At 36.5% G+C, this 21863-nt stretch overlaps 1 protein-coding gene across 2 annotated transcripts in view; it reads right to left on the bottom strand.

Annotated features, from left to right (window-relative positions):
* Positions 1 to 21863, bottom strand: part of Sol1 — a 267617-nt gene that overhangs the window by 218868 nt on the left and 26886 nt on the right. The window lies entirely within an intron of this gene.

Raw genomic sequence — 21863 nt, 5'->3', positions numbered from 1 at the left:
CTCTCGAAAACTATAGGTATTACTCCTCGGACCCGCTTATCGCCATCGATGGACGTTAGCAAAGTTTAATGGAGATGAAAACGACGGCTCGCCTCATTTCTGGGTCGAGCGCTAAATCCGAAACTACTTGATTCCGAACTTAAATCGGAAAACTGTTTTGACTTATTTAAATCTCAATTGCATTTAATTAATTCTGTTAAACAAGTGATTGGCCCGGAAAATTGGTTGAGGGAAAGTTTCGTTCTGTTTTACACATTAAATGAAAATTTTAGACGTAAACTAAAGAAAATCATGCTCAAACAGTTTTGTATGGCTTTTATGAGGATAAAGTGAGTTTGCGATTCTGCGTTTTGAGGGTCAATTATTCCTTTCATAAATGGAAAATTAATTAATTATTTGAAGCTTCAAAAGCTCTACGACAAAAATAATACCTATAGGTTTAATAAGCTCTATAAAGGTAGTCACTATGCGATGATTTTTAATTTTATTAAAAAGAAGCCTTACTTTTTATTACTTTTAATATGTAGTTAGTATACTCATGGAAGGGCATGTTAAAAAGCACTAAAAAGTGATGTGGCCTAATTGCGACAGCACATATGAAATTGAGAATGAAGCGGTAATAGCCTAGTGGTTTAGTTGGCGTCCTATTCGAGGGGTCCAGAGTTAGATCCTGGGCGCACACCTTTAACTTTTTAACAGTGAATGAAAATCTCTTGAGGAAACCTACATGATTGAAGTTCTTTATAATGTTCTCCAAAGTGTGTGAAGTCTGCCAATCTGCACTTGGCCAGCAGCGTGGTGGACATAACCTCTGAGAGGTTTCAAATTCTAAAAGGAGACAGTCCATACCTACTCAGTGTGGGCCAGCGATGGTTAAGATGATGTTGATAATAATATTATGTAAATCGATCGTGTTGGCTAAGAAACGTTAACGCCAGTAACGGGATGGGCCAGCAACTTTGAAGGTCCGAATTTTGCGTAGGTAAACCTTTCCTCCGGGTCTTAGAAAGCCGTCGTTATAAGTAGAAATTGGTTTTTTATGCGGAAGAATCTAGGCATCTCAGACTGAGATCTATAGAACCTACTTTAACTTTGCTTATACTCAGACAACTTATCTCGAATCTGAATAAATTCATAGTAGGCTCAATAGATCTCAGCTCAAATTCTTCAACATATGACTCGATTAAGATTAGTACAATCTCAAAAAAAACTTCTACAATACTATAAAATATATTAGGTACATTTAGATAAATATACAAAAATAGATGGACGAGGTCACAACCCTGATCAATGAGGAAATTGAAGCCGATATAGAGACGAGCAGGAACGTGTAGTCCTTCATTATTTAAAAGAAAATGTATCAGGCATATGTTAGTATTATGTTCCCTATGTCTTGACTACTAATATCCGGTATCCTTCAGACGCGTTACTTACAAGACAAAGGCCCATGACAAAATGTCTCCAAGACAAAAAGGACAAAAGGGACATAAAGACGCCGTAGAGTATCACATCTTAATGCGTCGTCACATTTAAAGAACAATGGAAAGGGCTTTTGTATTTTCCCTAACTTTTTAACCCTTTTGATATCCCTTTAAAAGAAAGCTATGTACTAAAGATTATCTTTAGCTAATTGATTTTTTATTCCGAATTATAAAGCTAAGCATCTTCTTTTTAGAACACTATAGTAAATGTAAATCCATGATTCCATATTAATGTTATAAATGCGAAACTGTGTGTAACTTTTTCACGGCTCACCCATTAATCGATCTTGACGAAATTTGGCAAAAAGGTAACTTGATTCCTGACAGTGACATAGGATACTTTTATGCAGAAAAATTAAAGAGTTACCAGGAGAATTTAAAAGAAATTGCATGCACCAGCTCGTGTGATTATAATCATCAATTTGGGCTGTTTTATATTACAGTACGCAGCCGAAAGTAATGTACATCGGCTTTTAGAAAGTGATAACAGATTGTCCCTGTCATTGAGACCGACAAAACGTCATATTATAGGTATGAGTGGCAGAGACAACGCTCTACAAAGCCGAAATGTCATTCTAAACGCTAATGTACATTACTTTCGGCTACGTAGTTTAATTTCTATTTTAGTAGACAAGCGTCTTGTTCTCATCTGTGCCAGCCCTAAAGCGCTTATATTCTATTCTCGTGCTATAAGAGATTAGGTATGTACGTAGTGTGGTCATGCGACATTACTAAGTCACTAAATCTTCCTTAAGCGGGACGACATCTGGTGTTGACCCCTAGCGACCGCTGGATTCATAACACATTGTGATACTGAGCATATTGTTTTAGAGGCAGGAATTCACTGAGATAATAAGTTTTCTGATTATTTCAAACTAGATGATGCCCGCGACTTCGTTCGTATGGTTTTAAGTTTTAAAAATCCCGTGGGAACTCTTTGATTTTCCGGAATAAAAATTAGCCTTTGTCCTTCCCCGGGATGCAAGCTATTTCTGTACCAAATTTCATCAAAATCGATTGAACGGTTGCGGACAATTATATATTAACCGTTATAAACCGTTTACCCGTTTTCTGTGATATTTGGTACTGAGGTAGCTGGGCTCTGATTGACCAACCCTCTCACTACTACATTGTTGCAGCAAGAATACCGTATATTCACCCAATCACAGCTATTGTGATTGTAGCAATCAATGATACAGCTTTTTTGAAATCTACTAGCAGGTCCGATCTGATGGAAGGCTTCGGCCGCGACTTGTTGACAGCCTACTGTCAAGTCGTACCATCAAGCTATTTGGGATTATTTAGACATTTATATCTCTTCCCGGTGAAATGCGAATGCAGTCAGCCGTTATCGAATAAAAAAAATTGCGGTTGAACATTTTCGAGAATTTTTTTCATCGACATGATAGGTTTGGCTCGAATTAAAAAATACTCTACTTTCACAATAAATCGTGAAAATCATAATACCGTGACTTCATACAAATAACTCACTGGTTAAATCCACACAAAGAAATACGCTGAAAAATTGTTACCCTCGTTTTTCGGCTAAATGAAAGTTTATGACTTGTTTATTACTTTTTTTGGAGCAAGCATTGAACTATTTATACCTACATGATTATCCGTTTAATTATTTTTTTTAAACATACCTACTTCTTTTCTAAGTACCCCTTTTTAAGTGTGTTGTGTACTATAAAGTGTTTTAAACTGAACGAGGAACTCTTTTGATTTTACATAATATTCTAGCAAACGCCAGAATCCAATGACTCTTTGAGGAAGCCCTCTCAGTAAATTAATTTAAGAAGTTATAGAAATTTTAGTTCAGCCATAAGTGTTCGTAGAAATTTTACGATCATATACTTTTAAGTTTCTCCTCGATACTGCGAGTCATTATATTACTAACTAGCTTATGCTCGCTACTTCGTCCGCGTGGACTACACGAATTTCAAACCCGTATTTCACCCCCTTGGGGGTTGAATTTTCTAAAACCTTTCTTAGCGGATGCCCACGTCACAATATCTTTCTGCATGCCAAATTTCAGCTCAATCCGTCCAGTAGTTTGAGCTGTGCGTTGATATATTTTTATTCATTTTTATTTATACTTTATTGCACACAACACAAGTGAACATAATAAAAAACATACAAGGATAAGATCTTCCTAAGATCTAATAGCTGTAGCATGTAAATCAGTAAGTCAGTTAGTCACCTTTTCCTTTTATATATTTAGATAACTTAGATCCTAGTGAATAAACTAAAATAATTATCAGAATTTTGTAACATTATAAAATGTAACTACTTTTAAATATCTAACAATTTTCCCAGCATAGTAACTTGAATTTTACCTGCATCTTGGCTACACGTTTTATTTATTTGAAGTAGGATTAAGAGGAAGGAAAACGAGCAAGATAAATTGTATCCAGTTTCTAGATACTTAATGCGGTCTTTAGTTCGCACCGTTCATGGCCAGTATTTTATCCTCTCCATTTTTATGGTAGTTAAAGGAAATCGCATACAACTGCAAGACTCGTAAGATTTAGGTGAGGCGCGAGAACTGCAAGAGGTTGATTTTTCACAACTGAAAATGTAAGGGACGTCAACAGCATCGGGCGCTTCGTAAAGGTAGACTTCTGTGGGTCGCGGCTAAAGCGACAAACGCTCGCGATGGACGCGATAATATAATACTAAGTTCAAGCTAAGAGAAGACTCGTGTTCTGTATTAAGCCAGCGATCGGTTGATTATGATGATGATGAGATGATGAAGCTCGATGAAAATATGTTGCGGCGCTTCTGAGCCTCCCGCGATAGACACTTGCGTCCAAAACGCCAAATAACATGGGTAAGCCCTAGTCACGTTAACAGTGACGTGCTGAGCGTAGCATTTCTTTAATCGTTAAAGAAATGCTACGGCCATGCTACATAATGCTACATTAAAGTTTAATGTGACCGATACGGCGTGTTTTGATAATGTTGAAAATTGCATTGCTTGTGCCGTACTTCTTGTGGCTCAGTCAGATTTTACAGCTCACCTCATTGAATGTATACGATCACCTTAAATAATCTTGCTTAAAAAATGCAAAACATTTTTGAAATTAATCGTTGTGCTTAAGTTGATACAATAACGTCTTGTATTTTTTCATAGAAAATTTAAAAAAAAAAAAATTATCACTAAGAATATACTGTCATACCTGAATTAAAATACATCATCAACATGATCAATCCATCGCCGACTCAGTACAGAGAACGGATCTTCTCTCAGAGTGAGAAGGGTTTTTGGCCATAGTCTACTACGCTGGCAAAGTGCAGATTGGCAGACCTCACACACCTTCGAGAACATTATGGAGAATTCTCAGATATGCAAGTTTCCTCTCGATGGTTTCCTTCACGGTTAAAGCAAGTGATATTTAATTACTTAAAACGCACATAGTTCCGAAAAGTTAGAGGCGCGTGTCCGGGATCGTACCCCCGACTTTTGATAACGAGGCGGACGTCTACTAGGCTATCACAGCTTACCACAGGTTGTATACAAATTAGTATTAATTCATATCCTCGCAGATGAAGTTCCGGGTATCATCAGCTGATATTAAATATTTATGTTAAAAGTTTAGCAATAGGTATACTTAATTATTAAAAAAAGCTAGACGATGCTAACGATTTTATTCGCATGGAAAAATCGCATGGGAGCTCTTTCCTTCTATAAGTGACTCCAGGTATTTTAACTATACCCATGGAAAAAATTACTACTTTAATCTGTTGCTCCGTTTGCAGCGTGGTTGAAAAACAAACCAATAAACAAAAAAAAAAAAACATATTACTTATAGTAGGTATTAATACCTAAGATAATTATGTATTAGTACCTAAGATAAATTGAAAACTGCTAATTCAAAACTAAAATTGAAATATAAACTCAAGTAAAACCAGCTCAATAAAATACGAAACCACAGAAGTTTGCAATGAAGAATAATGAAAAGCAAATTAGTTTCTTTTCCCTTTCAGGTCTTTATAAGGTTTCTGTTGAAGCTCGGATGGCAGATGAGCAAATAAACGTTGTTTTTAGGATTCCGTATTGAATTTGGAACAAGTTTTACAAATTTTACCTCCTACTCGAGATATGAAAGTAATGGTCCCTCCTTATCCCCAAAAGTACACAAAACTAAAATTTTGTAAAAATACAGAAAACTGATATACAGATAACAGAAAAACCTAAAAGAACTTTATGGGCTTAAAATAATACATAAATTGTCAATGTGTGTGTGTACAAACTGACATATTCATCATACGGAACCCTTTCCCCGCAAGTTGAACTCGCAATTGTCTAGTTTTGTTTTCGTCGTGGTATCATTTCGTGGCAATAGTGGATAAACAAGCCCTGATGTCTGGTCTTTGTGGGGCATCCGATCTTGTTGCCTATTGCGTTTGAGATAACGCAACGATTCTCTGAGAATCTCTTCGTTTATCTCAATAAGGCATGTCTTGATGTTTATGAGTAGCTTCCTCTATATTCCCCCTTATCTTACAAACTAAAATTTTGAAAAAATACAGAAAATAGCTCTTTACTGACCTACAAGCAGTCTTTAAATAACATAATGGTCTTTGGTCTTAAAATCTCTCAATATTGTGCGTACAAACTTACAAATTCGTCATACCCACGGAACCCGTTTCATGTGAAATAAACTCGCACTTGTTTGATGTTTTTTCGCCGTGGTATCAATTCGCGGCAATAGTGCGACGGTTTGAATAAACAAGCTTTGATGTCCGGTCTTTGTGGGGCTTCCGATCTTGTTATTGCGTTTGAGATAAATCTGCGACGATTCCCTGAGAATCTCCTCGTTTATCTCAATAAGGCATTTCTTGGTGTTTACAAAAACTTCATTTATAAGGAGACTTTGTGGTGATAAATAGGGATTGAAAGTTTGTATGAAAGCCCGTCATTTTTCAATTTATAAGTATGAGAATTTGGTATAGGTACTTGGGCTTTTAGCCTAAAATGAAGAAGTAAGTATAGTATGCGACAGGTTGTAATAGCAAATCGGGGAGGGAACGCAGCGTACACCCCGCATGGCCCCTGCGCTAACCAGGTGCGGGCGAGCGCCGCGCGCCGGTGACGTGCGGGTGTGTGGGGCGTCATCCTGCATCATACCCCGATTGCCACCTCAACCTGTCGCGGACTATACGTGTTTCAGGATGTTTGGAACAGTTACCGATTTTTGAAAATTCCACTTAAGTAAAGCCGGGGCGGGTCAGCTATTATTTATGTAATGGCACTACTAGACAAGGCTTTAAAATTGCGAACATAATGGTAAAATATAATTAGTTTAAGTCATCATCATCATGATCAACATGCACTTAGACTGCATCGTCACTTACCATCAGGTGAGATTGCAGTCAAGGGCTAACTTGTATCTGAATAAAAAAATAAAAAAAACCATCGCCGGCTCACTACAAAGCACGGGTCTCCTCTCAAAGTGAAAAGGGTTTTGGCCATAGTCTACCACGCTGGTCATGTGCGGATTGGTAGACTTCACACACCTTTGAGAACAATATGGAGAACTCTCAGGCATGCAGGTTTCGTCATGATGTTTTCCTTCACCGTTAAAGCAAGTTATCCAAGTGATATTTAATAAAAATGTTTCCGTAAAGGCCTACTCTCCAAAGAGGTGGATTTTTTTTTGAATTGCAGTAAAGAGATCGGATATCGGACTTCAAGGCTTGTTTGTTCAAACCACCGCACTATTTCTGCAAATTGATAGCACGCTGGAAATGCCGTCTATTTGCCCAACAGAGCATCAATGGGAACCTTTTAAAAGCCTCGAAACGTTAAAGATTCCAATCTCTTTTTATCCGACTGCGGCGAAGCCCAAAAGGACGCTAATGTGTTTGAACTGTGTGTATGTATGTCCGTCCCTATGTCCGCTCGTAACTACTCAACGGGTCAACCACATGCAATAAATGATACGTCATTAGATTCGTCTTGATGGCGCGAGTGTCTCTGGGTACCTACATAAAATTCCGAAAATTCCAAAATGGCGGATTTTATGCGCTTTCACGTGGGAGCCGAAAAAGATGCAGTGCAAACTGCAGTCGAGGTTTTTTTGAAAACGTTTTAAACTATCGTATTTTTTTTAACAGAAACTTTCGCCTTAATTTAACCGGATTCAAATTGAAGAGTATAAGAATGTGTTCCAATGCAGCGGGTTGGACTCCAAAGAAGCAGAATTTTCTTGAAGTGCAATAACGAGATCGGATATCCAGCAACGGGCGGACATCAAGGCTTGTTTGTTCAAACAACCGCACTATTTCCGCAAATTGATAGCACGCTGGAAATGCCGTCTATTTGCCCAACGGAGCACCAATGGGAACCTTTGAAACGAAACGGTGAAGATTCCAATCTGTTTTTCAAATATTAATGCAGAAAACGTAATCGCATTTTTTACATAGAAGCGTTTTTATTTAGAAATTTTTTTCTTAATTTCTTCCGTTTCAAATTATAGTAAAGTTAGATTAGCGCGTATTTTTGACCAATTAGATTATTCAGAGATAACATCATACGTTGTAGCATGTCATAAACAATTACCTGATTGGGCTAAAACAAATCTTGGCTGGGTAGATGCATAAACTTTGTATCGTAAACTCGCACAAATCATTAGGCGCAGCCAGTAAGCCAAGTTCAGCAATAAAAGAGGGCAATATGGCATTCCGTAAATAGCCGAATGATGGCACGTAAACGAGTTTGGCTGTGGTGTTCGGATCTTCGAATAAAGGAAAAGTCTATTGTGTTTGGATTTAACGATTCATCATTGAATCAAGCGCAAGGAAACACACTTTCCCTCTTTATGACAGAAGGTGCTTTTTATTTGATTCGATATTATTATTATTAGTTTTTAATAGAGATAGCAAGCAAACGAGTAGGCGGGTCACCTGATGTTAAGTGATTACCGCCGCCCATGAACATTTGCAGCACCAGAGGAACCTCCGATGCGTTGCCGGCCTAACTAGCTGATGCCCGCGACTTCGTTTGCGTGGATTTAGGTTTTCAACATCCCGTGGGAACTCTTTGATTTTCGGGGATAAAAATAGGCTATGTCACTCTCCAGGTCTTTAACTATACCCATGCAAAAATCATGTCATCATAGAAAGGCTGAAGTTCAACATTCAGCAACTATTCCAAGAACAATTATTCAGGGCGGAATAATTCCGAAACTTACACTTGAAAAGGGCCTGAGAAACATATTTTACGACTGAAAAAACCTTACAAATATTACAAACAACTAAATTGCGTTTCAAACGTACCTAAATAATTCGCAACATAAATCAAGGAAAATTTTCATAACGCTCATATCTACGCCGAAAACAAATAACTGATAAAATTTCATTTCGTGTAACAGATCTACGGCTATTAATGCAATATGTTCCCATCACACATGTATTATGAATCTAGCGAGCGGCCGCAGGACGTGGGTTGGAACTAGAGATGGGTATTATTGTTTCATCATGTTAAATCATTTTCATTTGGCGAAATTATTAGTTTTCTTCACAGTGATTTCACATTCGATTTTTCACAGAAAGTGTTCCGTACCCAAAGGGTAAAACGGGACCCTGTTACTCTAAGATTCCACTGTTTGTCCATCTGTCTGTCTGTCTGCCACCAGGCTATATCTCATGTACCGTGATAGTTAGTTGAAATTTTCACAGATAATGTATTTCTGTTGCCACTATAATAACAAATACTAAAAAGCAGATTAGACAAATAAATATTTAATAGGGCTCCCATACAACAAACGTGATTTTTTTTGCTTGTTTTTATTGATAATGGTACTAAATCCTTCGTGCGTGAGTCCGACTCGCACTTGGCCGTTTTTTATGTTTGCACTTATACCTAACCGTTTGCTGCATTAATTTAACTAGGAATTGTGATCAAGACCAATAGCGCAGATTTAATTAAACTAGATGTTTTCCTTTTTCTAACATGTAGAGTGTTCTCGCCCGTACGCTATTTAGCATCTTAGCTCCAGTCGATGACCGTGCGTATGCCAAATTTAAATAATAAAGCTGGATTAAATGTAATGTGAGATTTTGTTTTGTGATTTTTCATAGGCTACTTTATAATAAGGTAGTAAGTGTTACATAATACGACAAGGCTTTTCAGATGATTTTTCACATGCTACCTGTGAAACGAAATAAACCTCTAGTCGGAACCATATGCCGGGCCGCGCTTAACGAAGATTTAGTGACTGGGTAATGCGGGCTACCCGTGATAACTTACGGCTACTGTCATTACGTGGTGTACTATAGATAGATCACTGTAGATCAGAAGAGGATAGATCATCCAGGTTTGGTTTTTTTTTTGAATTTACTAACAATTGCGCTAGAATCAGGCTGCAGACTGAAAACGAAAGGTCGTCGGTTCAAATACCACCAAATTACCTACTACTAGCACCAACTTTGCACTTAGTTGGACTTGAATATTAGTCGTGTTCAGTCTATTCTACTTTTTATTATTATGTTATTCTAGTGAAATAAAAAATATCTGAGGTGCAATTATGGAAGAATTAAAACTTCTTTGTTTTGTTTTACATTCATGGCACGCTCAATATTCAGCGGTTTTTTTTTTTACTTTTTGCAGTAATAAATAATATGTATGGGACAAATTTCAAGAAGAATTAATGTTGAAACAAAAAGCAACCGTCTAAGCCGACAGCTAAAGCGGCCGGCTTAGATATACCAGTTATTATTACTTATATAGTTAGATATAGCAGTTAATTCCGTAACATAAGATAATTTCCGTAATGCCCCCATAATCTGTAAAGCTTGTGCGCGGATAAAGGATTTTCATTTCAAAAAATATTTCCACCAGACCAGATCTGCGGCGATAAAATATATTAATAAAAATCAAATAAATAAAAAACATATTTTGTCTCCCATATGTTGCAAGAATTTCAATGAACTACTTTACTTACAACAATTTCCAAGCATAGATTGAATATAGTACCTACTTAGTAGAAATTGGATGAACTAACTCAACTAATCAATTGAGAAGCTATCGTCTTATTGGGACAACTACCGCAGTCAGACCAAAGACATCTTCGAGTGCCTTGAACGTAACGTGAATTTGTACTGTTAATTATTAACTTTGTTCTGTTAACTGCTTTATGGCACTATTATTTGCAATCCGCAAATAATGTGGTGCCATATAGCAATGTTTGTTTGATATTGTATAGTTAGCAATCTCCGTCTCACTGATGGGCAAAGACAAAGTTCAAGTTCCCCTATGTCCAGCAGGAGACGCATATCAGTTGATAATGATGATGATGATGAAGTCCTGTATAGTGCGCGTAGTCCAAAGACTAAGTTTTAAGTACCGTACAGGGCTTCGGCTCTCTAATCTATACAGGTACAGTACGCGGTAGAAAATAATGTACATCGACCTTTAGAAGGAGATAACGGATTTGTAGAGCATTGTCTCTATCGTGGCGACCGACAAAACGTCAAATAGGTATAAGTGACAGAGACAAAGCCGAAATGTCATTCTAAAGACCTATGTACATTATTTTCTGCCGCGTAATGTACACAAGTACGTGTAACGTACACTTTGGTTTGGTGTAATAGAGCCGTGAAGGAAAAGCTACTACTTACCTACCAATAATTTTCTGTCACAGTGCAAAGTTGTTATATCCACTAGATTGGAAACTAAAGATCGGGAAAAGTACGCAACATGTCGAGAAGGCAGTCGGGAAGGTAACACCCGCACAGCCCCCGCGCTAACCCAGCGGGCGGGCGAGCGCGGGCGTGCGGGGCGTCCCCCCGGACTATATATTGTTATCAAAGTTAAAAAGCAACGTAAAAAGCATCTTTTGTTCTGTAAATGTGAACAACGGCGCATTTAAGACGTTGTATTCATCGACGTATTTTCGCTATTGTCTCGTATCATCACTATCCTTTGTATTACGGATTTTATTTGATGGATAAGGATCTCTCTCTTCCCAAATATCACAATGTAAGAGCCGTATAATTTGTGATGAGTGTCACAAAATATAATATGTTTCACATTATGGCAAATGGTACACATTATGGTAGTCTGAAAACACCTACAGAAAAATATTTTTATTTCACTAGCCATTACTAGAATTAACATTATTAGAATTTTTGAAAATTGGTGAGAGGGTCAAATTTCCAAAAAATCTTGAAATACATGGATGGCTACTTCTTTTCATAGATATAACTCGAAAAACGATGAACTTTTATACAAACTTTCCTCCTCTATTTAACGCCCTTGGGGGTAGAATTTCTGAAAACCTTGAAACACCTTATTTTTTATTTTTAACCAAAATCCCAAATATCAGTTCACAGCTATAACTCCAAAAATGATGGACTTTCATACAAACTTTCAACCCCAATTTAGCCTTAGGGGTGAAATTTTCTAACAATCCTTTTTTAACAAGTACATCTAATCTAATATTTAAAAAAAAAATCGCTGAATGTGTTGCTAAGTCTCGAGAACAGCTGAACCGGTTTCGATAATTCTTTCTTTATAATATTCCTTGAAGTACGAGGATGGTTCTTACGGAGAGAAAATTTAAAGTATTAAAAAAATATTAAAGAATCAACTGTTAGGCGGTACGAAGTACGCCAGGTCAGCTAGTATATCATAAAAAAAACCTACTGTGAAAATTTCTGTACTAGTGTAGGTACAAGTGTCTAACCGTAGCGGTGTAGGCTCTGTGTTGATAGATCGGTTAGTCAGTCAGGAAAGTCTTTTTATGTAAGTATTAAGATTTATTAGTAAATCGGTAACAGTATCTATGAGTTGAGTATTATAAAAGCTTTATCTTTCCCCTTTAGTGTAAACAATGTCAACACTCTCTTTGTCTGGCATTGCGTGATAATTGTTTACGCAGTCACCCTTCGCAGAGTCGCAATTTCGCTCATTAACTCATACCCGATGGTATCTCATTTGTTTTGATGTCGTGACATCGCCGCATTCGAGCCTTTGAGTGGATGAATTATTACATTCCACACAACCCCATTTTTAACCGGAAAGTGTGCCCGCAAGAACTTTTTGATCTGGTTCCTGCTTCACCTATTATATCCAAGGCATTATCATCATCATCTGTATCTGTATCATTGTTAACTAGAAACAGAGACAAACTTGCAGCTCCTGCCTTCCGCCTCAGGAAAGTCCAAAAGTCATATTTTGTGGGTATGGGTATTACCTTTTATAATAAAATCCCGCAAACTATTTTGGACTTACCTTTGCACAAGTTTAAAAAATCTATTAAAAATATGCTCCTGAAAAAAGCATATTACACAATTGAAGATTATCTAAATGATAAAAGAGCGTGGATTTGACCTGCAGCTCGTTCTAGCAACGCAGAAGACTGCAAATACTATTTTATACATGGCATAATCTTGTACCTATATCAAATATTTGAAAAGAGCAACCGCCGAGTTTCTTGCTGGTTCTTCTCGGCAGGAAAGGCATTCCGAACCAGTGGTAGATGCATCTGACTATTCGTAAGTACTTGTAAAAGTTTATACGAATAAAAAAGATTTTCATTTTCATTTTCATTTTTGTTCTACTTAAGTTTTTTTTTTTTTTTTAAGTAGTGCTTGGCGTGGCTTGGCTGCAATCAGACCTACTGGCAAACGATGATGCAGCCTAAGATAGAGCCCGCCTGCCTAGAAGATGTCTATTCACTCTTAACTTGAATGCCAGTAGGGCATTCCATATCCTAGCGGTTCGAATTAAAAACGAGGAAGAAAATCGCTTCATATGTGTCCGTGGAATTTCGAATACCTACTTCCGGGTGCAGACCTTAACTAGGGCTATGTCTTGCATGGCGTGTGGACTGTGGAAGTTTATCGGTTGATGATGATGATGATGATGATATTGGTATTGTCAACATAGGAGTCATAAATAGCAGCCACTTTCCTCTTGCAGCTTTATAGGAACTCTTATGATGAGAAAGCGTTATCAGATTGACTGTGCTTGGGCTGCAGAACCTATACGAAGTGTAGTGAAAAAATCGTAAATATGAAATTTTAATTGACATTTTGAAATTGGCATGTGACCTGTCAGTAATCCTTTCATCGCACGGCTTTAGTTAAGCGGACTTCAGCAGAAAAATTAATACTCCAAATAAATATATTGCTGAAAAAGAATAATTAATCTCTATTGAAAGAGACTATTGAATTTTTTGATGGCTTTTTCCGATAGGATCTATCAATATGAACTGATCGTAGAAAAAACAGAGTAGTCCATACTATGACGATTTAAATAGCATTGTAAATAACATTTTATGGACTTCTTTCTCTCAACAAAGTATGTCCTAATAAAGACTAGCAAAGCGTATAGACATGGACATTATTCAATACAGGGCACCGTACTCAATAGTGGGCCGGCGATGGGTTGACCATGATGATGACACATATTTGAAAAGCCATTTTTAAAAATATTTGCATCACAATTATTTATGACCGATAGCATCTACGAGGACAGAACGCCGGCTGTCAGCTTGCGTCTACAGATTTCTTAATGGACCAAAACATTCCTTGATTATGTCAGACCAAACATTGTAATAAAATCGTAATTTAGCCTTAATTTTTCGATATTAGTTAGTTAGTTTATCATAGGAATAGGTACCTAAATATAATCTAAGCGGAGGCTGGCTGGAGTTGTTGCATAGACATACGCGGCAAAAGGTCGTGTTTAGAATACCATCCAAGAGAGAGTCTAGCAGTGAACATATTGTATCAGTTGAAACGATAACAAAGAGGATGAACTGGGATGGAAGTTTAATTAATAAATTAACAATTACTTAAGTTTGAAATACGGCAATCACAGAAACAGTTCTCGGCTTTAAAATAACACGGCCCATCGTTTCCATCACCATTCAGCTTTACTTAACGTCCATCTACGATCTTATAATATAACAGAAATTGAAGGAATATACGCCTCATTTCGTAAAGTGTTTCGTAAAATCCCAGTATGGGAGGAAAATCTTTAGTATATCGCTTTTTGATATGTGTTTAAGCCTGTTCTTCTACTGATCTGTGAGGATGCGTAAGTGGGTCATTTCAATATAACAGCTTACTGCCGCACTCAGAGTCGCTTAATCGTTACTTAAGGCATTCATTAGTATGGATAAAGAATGCCTTAATTAACAATTAAGTGACTCAGTGCGGCTGTTACCCTCTTGAACCAGACCTAACCAGGTCTAAGCCTAAACGTAATGCTAAAATGAGGCTATTTTGTTGATAGGTTTTACAGGCATCCCTCGCTAGACAAGGCATCGATAAGGTGAAAAAGCAGCCTAAGACTTGATAATATTATAGTAGGTACATGAAATTTAATCTTGGTAAGTATGCATGTGATAAGGTCAAGATATGTTGAATTCTTCCCGGTTTTAATTTTGATTGAATTTAGACAAATAATATACTTAATATCGGCTCGGTCCATGTGCAATTCAGATCAGGTAGGTATTTCAGATTTTACTGGGCTGATTTTGATTTATCTGGAACTGAAAGCATTAAGTTATGATTTTGAACTGCAAAAGTCAGATCTCAATAGTTTTTGTGTGAAACAAACAAATTCAACAAATACCTTAAATAAAATCGAATTATTACAATTTTATAACTAAGATTTATTTGGATCCAAACCAAATAAGAAATCGTATATTTTTACGTATTCACCCAACAAGTTAGCAAGGTATCAATAAAGTAGGTACCCAAGACGGCAGAAATATCGAAATTCGAAACAAGACGTACAGAGAAGTACCTATCTAACTTCTGAACTAACACCAACTGCCACGTATTAAATTCACCCCGTGTAAATGTATAAGTAATCTCTTTGTGTGCCTTGGGAAATTGTTCTAACAAATGGTTCTCATATGAACGCTATGAGATAAACGATTCCTTTACGGCCACCATAAATGTCTTTACGATCGGTGTGTGCTATAAGTACCTATACCTACTAGTTGTAGCATAGTAACGACCATTATTTCTTGACTAACTAGTTTGCGAATTGCTGGTATTTATTGTCCTTGGACAAGACTAGCCTAGTGGTTAAGACATCCACCTTGTATTCAAAAAGTCAGAGGTTTGTTTTAAGCTGCATGCCTGAAAGGTCTCCCACGTACAAAACCACAGAGCTTGGATTCAACATAAAATATTCATGAATGCGCAGTTTTTTTTGTCCAGTTCTTTTCAGTTCAGTTTTTAAAGTCTCTATAATATTTTGGTATTAAAATTTCTATAATATAATGAAAATCATAATTCTATAGAACATTAAAATACAGAATGACAAGAAATTAACATTGAAGAAAAGAGCATCAAAGAAAACTTAATTCACAAAGTAAGTACGATAAAATTATTCTTGGCGTGCGTTAAATCGAATTACCATATAGCTCTGGCATAGTTCTCATTGTAGAGTTTAAATAAGAACCACCTAATAGAATGAATTTCTCTTAAGAGTGTGTGCATGTACTGGAGAATTGCCAATTAGTGTAGAATGCCTATCTAGAGTCTTAACGTTTTAATTACTTAGCTATGATGTAAGAACTAACACATTTTCTGAATTATATTTCCGACTTTCTAGATAATGCATGACTAGAATTTTGTCTAGTTACAGGTACCTTCCTGGTCCTGAGTTGTGCAGAGGTTAAGTCTATTTCTAGAAATTAAAAAAACCGGCCAAGTGCGAGTCAGGCTCGCGAAACGAGGGTTCCGTACTACAGTCGTATTTTTTCGACATTTTGCACGACAATTCAAAAACTATGATGCACAAAAATAAATAAAAATCTGTTTTAGAATGCACTGCAATGCAGGTGAAGACCTTTCATATGATACCCCACTTGATATTACTTAGAAAATTAAAAATACTAATTATTAGTTAATGACCACAATTCAATTTTTTTTTGTTGTGATGTACCTACAAGACCTGTACAAGACCTACCTACCTGCCAAATTTCATGATTCTAGGTTAACACATGTCAGCTGTGGACAAAGTTTACCAAGCGCAGCTATAATGCACTTAGGGTACAATATAACAACGCCTTCCGCATCCTAATGAAGCACCCGCGTTTCTGCAGTGCTAAAGCTATGTTTGCTGCTGCGAGAGTCCTTCTTCGCCATACTCCGAGCAAGGACGGCATCCTTCTGGAAGAGACTGACACACAGTACAAACGCTATCTTGTGTGCTGTTGTAGAGGATCTTAGTAATCCTTTTACAAAACATTGGTCCAACCTGCATCGGTGCGACAATAACACCTTTACTTAGATTAGTTTTTTAAATTGTTAGCTCCATTTTTTTACATTTATATTATATTCTAATCAATTCTAATATTAATTTAATCCGCTTCATACTGTGTATATTGTTATGGGTTGTATTTTCATTGCCTGAAATAAAAAAAATAAAAAAATATTTACTAACGGGAAGTACCCTGTAGGTTGCTTGACAGACAGACCGACAGACAGACAACAAAGTGATCCTATTAGGGTTTCGTTTTTTCCTTTTGAGGTACGGAACCCTAAAAAAACTGTGAAAAACCAGCCGGCTACAGTACGACTACAAACTTTAAAAAAAATGGATTAACTCCATTCCACGATTTTGTGAGAGTATTCGTATAGCGGGCCACAGTTATGGAAAAGTTACGTAGTGTAACAAAAATGCAAATAACTTTCCTTTTGTTTCGTTGCGAAACTCATGGTGAAATGTGACTAACGAACTAACTGAAACATTTAATAAATGTTCACCTAATACGAATTCCAAGCTTCATATTTGCATAGTTAATTTGAATATTGAAGCCAAAATATAGGTGCTAAACTTTATTAACAAGTATCTAGGTAAATAATTTGAAAACACGATTTTCTAATTACAAGAGGTAAAAAAACAGATATATGTATAGCCAGAATATCAAGAAAACAATATGAGTAATAAGGAATGCATAGAAGAGAATCTGAGAAGAATTAATGAGCAAATTGACAAACTGGGAATGCCTGCCAATCCGCCAAAATTTGGCCAGCGTGGTGGACTATGGTCAAATCCTTTTCGTACTGAGAGGAGACTCATCCTCTGTAGTGAGCCGGCTGTGGGTTGATCATGATGATGGTGATGGCTCAAACTGGAGAAGGCAGACCGACATAAATGGATGAAGACTGTACAGAAAGCCAGAACTTGTAAAGGGTTGTAGTAAGTAGGTACTACAGGATGATGATGAAATTGTAGTATTAGTACACTACGCGGCAGAAAATAATGTACACCGACCTTTAGAAGGAGATAGCGGATTTGTAGAGCATTGTCTCTTATTTATTTATTTATTATATTGATTATCTCTTATAAATATAATATTTTATTTATTTATTTATTGTCTCTATCGTTGATACCGACAAAACGTCACATAGATATGAGTGACAGAGACAACGCTCTACAAATGTCATTCTAACTGTCGATGTACATTATTTTCTGCCGCATACTTTAGCTATTGAGATACAGAATAGATCTATTGACATAGAGTCCTAAAAATGTTTTAACATTTAAATCGCTTCATAATATTATCTATTATCATATCTGTTAAGTTTTCATTAAAAGACTGTATTTCTCTGAAAAATAAAAAACGCCAACTACGCGAAGCCGGCGCATGTCAGTTAAGTTTAAAATTGACTTACAGATAAAAAAAAGGTTAACGATAAAAGGAAAGACACAAAACAGCCAGAAATGGAAGTGTCGTCGTGAAACAACCCTTAACCGTCCTAATGGCTGGAATTTTCGGCAATACCTCCAGGAGTCGTCGTTAAATTTCCGGTTTACAACGCGATAACGTTGTAGGCTTTTAAATTTGAAACGAAACTAACTAAGAGACGGAGGCTTCTTCCGCATTACAAAGTGGAAGAGTGAAATACTTGACCCTTTCTTACTCTTCCTCTACATGTTTAAAAATTATGCAATTTTCAGCTTTGTTTATTCAGGAATCATACAGAAATTCACTGTAACCTACTTAACTATTAATGATAAATCTGTCTCACTTTCACGCAAGGACGTAAATAATTACAGCATAATTACGTAATCTCAGTAGTTAGACCCGAATAGCGTAGACCTTTACAACCCATTCAGGATAAATTTGAAATCGTCATCATTAAAACTGAAGCGCTCTGCTTTTGTTTGTACCTTCCCACGATATTCTATTTCTAGTCTTATAATTTGTATAATACAGAAATTTTGAGTTCTTACTCGCCATTTTTGCTTTATGTGTCAACTGTCTACACTTTACAAAGCTGAAATGTCATTCTAAAGGCCAATGTACATTAGGCAGTGGTCTAGCATAACAGCAAAGCAGTTAAGTACAACGCACGCTCCACAATATGAACACCTTCAAACAGTTAGTTACCGTTGTTCGTCGCTTCTGGCTATAAATCTATATATTCGAGCCTTTATATTTCTCACTATGCCTTACCAACGACCCAGCATTAATCTTTTTCCTAATTTGATCCATTTAATCCCTACCCTACTTACAAATAAAAGATGGGATATAATTTTCCAAAAAGGGTTAACGATTATAATTGTTATTCAGCACCATTGTAATGTAATGTAATGATAATTATCATTACATAACATTATATTACAATTGTGCTAAAAATAGCTTGGACCGGGCATCAGAAATGTAATAAAATTGTATTATGGGCAATGGGCATAGACTAATTATATTATTATGGGCAACATTCTGAGAACTTTTGACGTATCTATGCGCTACGAGTCTTCACTCTACCCGCGCTATTTTACAATCGACAATTTAGATTTCTGAAATATTTTTTACCATTTAGGTTTTTAAAAATCCCGTGGGAACTCTTTGATTTTCCTGTATAAAAAGTAGCCTATGTCCTTCTCCGGGATGTATGCTAACTCTGTACCAAATTTTATCAAAATCGGTTAAACTGATGGGCCGGGAAAAGCTAGCAGGCAGACACAATTTTGCATTTATAATATTAAGTATGGATTAAAAAGAATATTTCAGTACAGAGAAATTACAATGTTGTTTTTTAAGTGCTGTGCAACCTTTTGTTAGACTAGTCACTAGCGAAGTAGTAAACTACTGCTTTTATGTAATTACATAATTTATCTACATGTATTACAATCATGGTACTATGAATCAGCTTTAGACTTTTACAGAGAGAGCTCGCGAGGTCCAGACCTTCGTTATTTTATAAAATCTGAAAGTTTATCTGCGTATATAATACCCAACACAGGGCGGAACGATCAGTGACTATGAAGTTTGGATCATGGTGGATTTGGCAGGTAACAGGTAACAAAGACGTATCAAAGAAGGTATAAAGTCTAGTTTTTAGGGTTCCTTACCTAAGAAGGAAAAAATGAGGGTTTAGGATCACTTCGTTGTCTTCGTTTGAGTAAATTAAAAGGATACCAGAAGTGAGTTAAAAAGTTAGACAGAAAGGCAGGGCATTATAAGCTATTTTTGTTTTGGAAATTGGAATGTCCTCTCCTTTAAACTTGCTCGGAGACATTGGTCACACGCTCAGAGCTTACCGACAGGTTTAATCTTTATACTAACCTAACTACAACATTAAAACCTGATCAGGCACCAAATCACTATTACAACCAATGTATAATGGCGACCTAAACACTAATAACCTAAACCTAAGCATTTAATAGTCGAATGAGTCTAACGTCGGAACTAGACTGCCTTCAAATTCATCAACCACTCATATTTATACTACTTTCGACACAAAGTGTTGACGCAACGATCACGTGACTTCTGTCAGAGATAATAAATTATAAAGTGCGATAACAATATTATTAGAAATCACGTTATGCATTGCCAGACGCTAATTAGTGTCGGGGCAACCCGTTTTTAATTTAAGTTTTACTTGAAACATTATAGCCGGGTACGTTTTAACTGTCAATCTTTTCAGTATGTTTAAACGTTATCCAGAACTCCCTCTTCGCTTATATAAAAACCACTACAAATAATGTAACAATTTCCATTTCGGCCGTTCATAAAATGTAACTCGTGGATATGTCAGGGAAAAACAGTGCAATGGGATTAATTTATTTTTAAAAGCCCCGCCGGGCGCGTTGTTTGTCACTCGGTTTTGTAACAACTATTTTTTGGCGCCAAGTGTATGTTAACAATGATTGCTTTTTTGCATGGATGCTTTTTGAATATAAATGTTTATTTTAGAATAAAGACTTCTGGCCTTGTCTGTTGACTTCAGACAACTTTATATATCACTATCCAATATCCACCCATATTATATTTATGCAAAAGTGTACCTATTTGTTGGCTTATTTTTTTGTTTGTGTCTAATATATACAGGTTGTAACGAGAAAAAGTTAGCGTTATTGTTATACTACCTAACACAATCCAACACCAATGACCATTTTCCCTCATTTTGTAGTTTAGCGAATAAGTATTTTCAACCCCGCAATGTATAGCGTGCAAAACTCGAGTCAATGCCCCCGCCTACGACGTGGCATTGACTCCGACTGACCTACATACGCAACGTTCGATTACCTCTAGCGTCAGTCAGATGTTTTATTGCAATATATCATGAACTTATACAAAATATAGGATTTTTTCGAGTTTTTTCTGGTGTTATCATATCAGTTGTCATTAGTAGTATCACCTGTCTTCATTTTTGTTAGCATTTTGGTTACACCCTGTATAAGCGCTAGTCTATAAATTTAAAAAAATTTGGTTTGATCTGATATTTTTTTTGCAGGACTTTTTCATGTTCGTAAGCTCTTGTCTTCTATAACGTTGTACCTAATTATTCAATCAAGAACGTGCATAAGCAGTCCGGTTCCATAGTTATTACGAATTTCTAAGAATGTTGGAAAAATATTTAATTTTATGAGGTACCTAAATGCTTCGTAAAAATTAAAAAGTCCTTTCGCATGCACGTACAGTGATATGCGACTTCATAATATTAAAAAATTCAACGCGTCAGCGTAGAGCCAGGCGCACATTATGGTTTTTGCAGAGCTGCGAAATATTATATTTTAGTAACATAATTTTTTAGACTTCTTGAATTACACTTAAACTTTGTGCACTTTTGCATATTAGGCACTTACGTACATTACATTATTATAAGTGGCACCTAATTTATTGGGCCAAATTTCATGTTTCTAGGTCAACGGAAAGTACACGTAAGTAGTAGGTTTTCTTGACAGTCTGTCGTGTACAGATGGACAGACAGACGGACAGACAGACAGCGAAGTGATTCACTAAGGGTTCCTTTTTCTTTTTGAGGTACGGAATCCTAAAAATGAAGGGAAAGCGCTAAGTATGTAAATGAACTGTTACAGTGCAGTGTACTAATTAATTACGTAGTATGTTTGTTCGCGACGGAAACCGCAATGAGTGCTCATCCTTACAT

Source organism: Maniola hyperantus, chromosome 10 (genome assembly GCF_902806685.2).
Source record: "Maniola hyperantus chromosome 10, iAphHyp1.2, whole genome shotgun sequence".
In the NCBI taxonomy this organism is placed as follows: domain Eukaryota; kingdom Metazoa; phylum Arthropoda; class Insecta; order Lepidoptera; family Nymphalidae; genus Maniola; species Maniola hyperantus.
This window is presented reverse-complemented; position numbering and strand designations above follow the sequence as displayed.